The sequence below is a fragment of the Lactuca saligna genome, chromosome 8 (genome assembly GCF_052625555.1).
Source record: "Lactuca saligna cultivar CGN05327 chromosome 8, ASM5262555v1, whole genome shotgun sequence".
NCBI classification, from domain to species: Eukaryota; Viridiplantae; Streptophyta; class Magnoliopsida; order Asterales; family Asteraceae; genus Lactuca; species Lactuca saligna.
This window is the reverse complement of record NC_136424.1, coordinates 55,360,996-55,363,910: the sequence shown is the minus strand read 5'-3', so window position 1 is coordinate 55,363,910 and position 2,915 is coordinate 55,360,996.

Genomic DNA, 2,915 nt, shown 5'->3' with positions numbered 1-2,915 from the left:
CGCGTACTCCGCGGCTCCAGCCTCCTTTAAATAGGATGAGAGGGTTCCGGGTTTATTTGCTAATTTCCTCTCGTTTTTGTGCCGAAGCTCTGCGCGTAAACCCCCGAAGCCCCGGTAATATTCCCGAGTCCCGATGCAAGTCCCGAGATCCCGAAGATCCCGAGAAGTGCGGTTTCCGAGCCGAAGCTCTGCTCGCGAGAAGTTCGATTTTTGTAGAGATCTTCCAGATCTGCTGAGGATTTCTACTTCTATGAGTCGTAGTGCTGTCCGATCATCTTCTGATCAAGTGAGTGTGTAGTTACTTTCTTTTAACGCATAATTATGAAGTATTTTATACGAAATACGTGTTATGTGTATAATTTTGTTGTGATGTGCGTGAATGTATATTCACTCTTTTCAATCTCATAGATCTGAATTGTGTTCTATGAAATACCTGTTATGTGGGTATGCCTCATCTGTTATGTGAAATATGTATTGAATGAAAATGCTATACAGGTTTTAAACTATGTATAAAAATATATATTTTTATCTACTAAAATGTTGGGTAGAACATGTGTAGATAGTTGGTGTGTAATAAATAGATGAGAGGCCTCGATGTTGTTGTTGTTGACCTAGTTATTCAGTGGAGTATGGATAACGACCACAGACTCCTTCTAGACAGTCTCGTGGAACGCTAGCAGGTTCATAACCTGTAGGTGTTGTGAACGATGTGTTCACCGGTGTACTATATCCCCCTCATGGTTGCCATAGGATATCTATTGTTGAGGAAACCCCTTAGCAGTATTGTCCGTCCCGATGAAAATCCTAGATTAGGTCCCTTGAGATAGATGTTGCTTTAGGGACGTAAAGTGAGGATAATGGGAATGGGTAATCGGGATAGTGATTGGTTGGTGAAATTAAATATAATTTATTTATTGTGGGTTGAAAACCCTATATGCTCACCAGGCTCCCAAGCCTGACCCACTAAGTTGTATTTGTATTACAGGAAGTGGCGTAAGGGCGTAGATGGATGAACCATCAAGTTCTTTTGTTTACAAGTCTGTATATGTATATATGTGTTGAATGACTTGTAATGTTATTGTTTATGCTTAATGGTCTGTATCGGAACATGACACCCCGAGTTTTAATTATATAATGAAAATGCATCTCTTGATGAAATGCTTTGATAAATATTATTTTATCATGTTTTGTTTTGGGAACAAATTCCGCAACTCTTTCAAATCAAAAGGATTTACTCTGAAATTATTTTAAAAAGCATAAATGAAAATCGGTCTTTTCTGGCCGTGATTTTGGGGATGTCACAGTTGGTATCAGAGCATTAGTTTAAGCGAACTAGGAATTTGTAGGATTTATAAACTTAAACTTAGAATGCTAAGTGGAATTTGAGATGTGTGTCTATTGGATTTTAGACACAAGCACTAGTTTATTTTAGGAACGTTGCCTAAAATGCTTTTATGTGCTAAATGTTATATGTTGCCATATATGATATTATTTGTTCGGATCTACGGATTGTTGCCAACCGGATCTGAAGGTTGATGTGTTTAGGATTCTAAGCGTATGTATACGATATTAGAACTAGCATGTAATCGTTTGGAGTAATAAGGTGAAATTATTCGGTGTGTAGATCAAAAATGGTGAGAACAAGGAGTGGCGTTGGAAACGCGGATGAAAACAGGAATCAACCGCCAGTTATTGAGCAAATACCTGTTGTAGCAGCAGCACCAGAACAAATCACCATGGATGGAGTACAAGCCATGATTCGGGCTATGTTAGCCGAACAAAGGGAGGAGATGCGACAAATGTTGCATAATAATAGGGACGAACCTATCATACCTGTTGAGGAACCTGAATTGATTCCCGAGCAATCGGAGGAAGGGAACAATAGTCGCATTTTGAGTCAAGTTGGGACTCAAGAAGAACGAAGGAACAATCCGGAAAGGAGAAACAACAACGATGGGCGAATGTACAAGAATATCTTGGGCGCCAAACCGCCAAGTCTTTTTGGGAGCCCAAAGCCTATTGAAATAATGGATTGGATCTCCGAAATGGAGATGGTATTTGAAAGTTGCGACTGTAGCAACAAACATAAGACTGTCTTTGCAGTCGGACAACTGAAGACTGGAGTATTAAGTTGGTGGAAGTTGTTGGCAGATACTATGCCACAAGGGAAAGCCCTGAAAATATCATGGGAAGAGTTCTTGGAACAGTTAAGGGTGCAATATTGTTCAGAGATAGATCTGATTGATCTGAACAATGAGTTCCAAAACTTGAAGAAAGGGAGGATGAGCGTAGACAACTATGCTATGGTATTCACTGAGAAAATGAAATTATTTCCATACCTAGTGCCAACGAAACTCTCCAAGATTGAGAGGTTTGCTAATTGACTGCATGCCGACTTTGGCCCGACAGTCAAGATGGAAACTACTCTGAAAACGGCTGTTCGTGCAGCTAAGAATGTGGAGGCTCAGCAGAAGGAAAAGGGTCTGGAAAGGATAGAAGTTGGTGAAAAGAGGAAGTTCGATGGAACTTCAGGGTCCAATAAGAAAAACAAGTTCTCGAAGTCTGGTTCGAGGGGAAGTGGAGGTGAAGCGAAATGGTGCGACAAATGTACGAAGAAGCATCATGGAAAATGTAAGGTAGTGACCACATGCTACAAGTGTGGAAAGCCAGGTCACTATGCCAATGAATGTACCCTCACTAAGAAAGTTTGTTATGGTTGTGGTGAGGAGGGACACATGTCGAGGGACTGCCCGAAGAAGAAGGAGACAGCTAGACCCAACATTCCGCCAAAGCCAAAGGCGAGAGCATTCCAGATGACACTGGAAGCTGCTAAAGATGAAGCTGATGTCGCTTCAGGTACCTTTCTCGTTAACAATTTTCCTGCCCAAATTTTATTTGATTCTGGAGCCAACTAC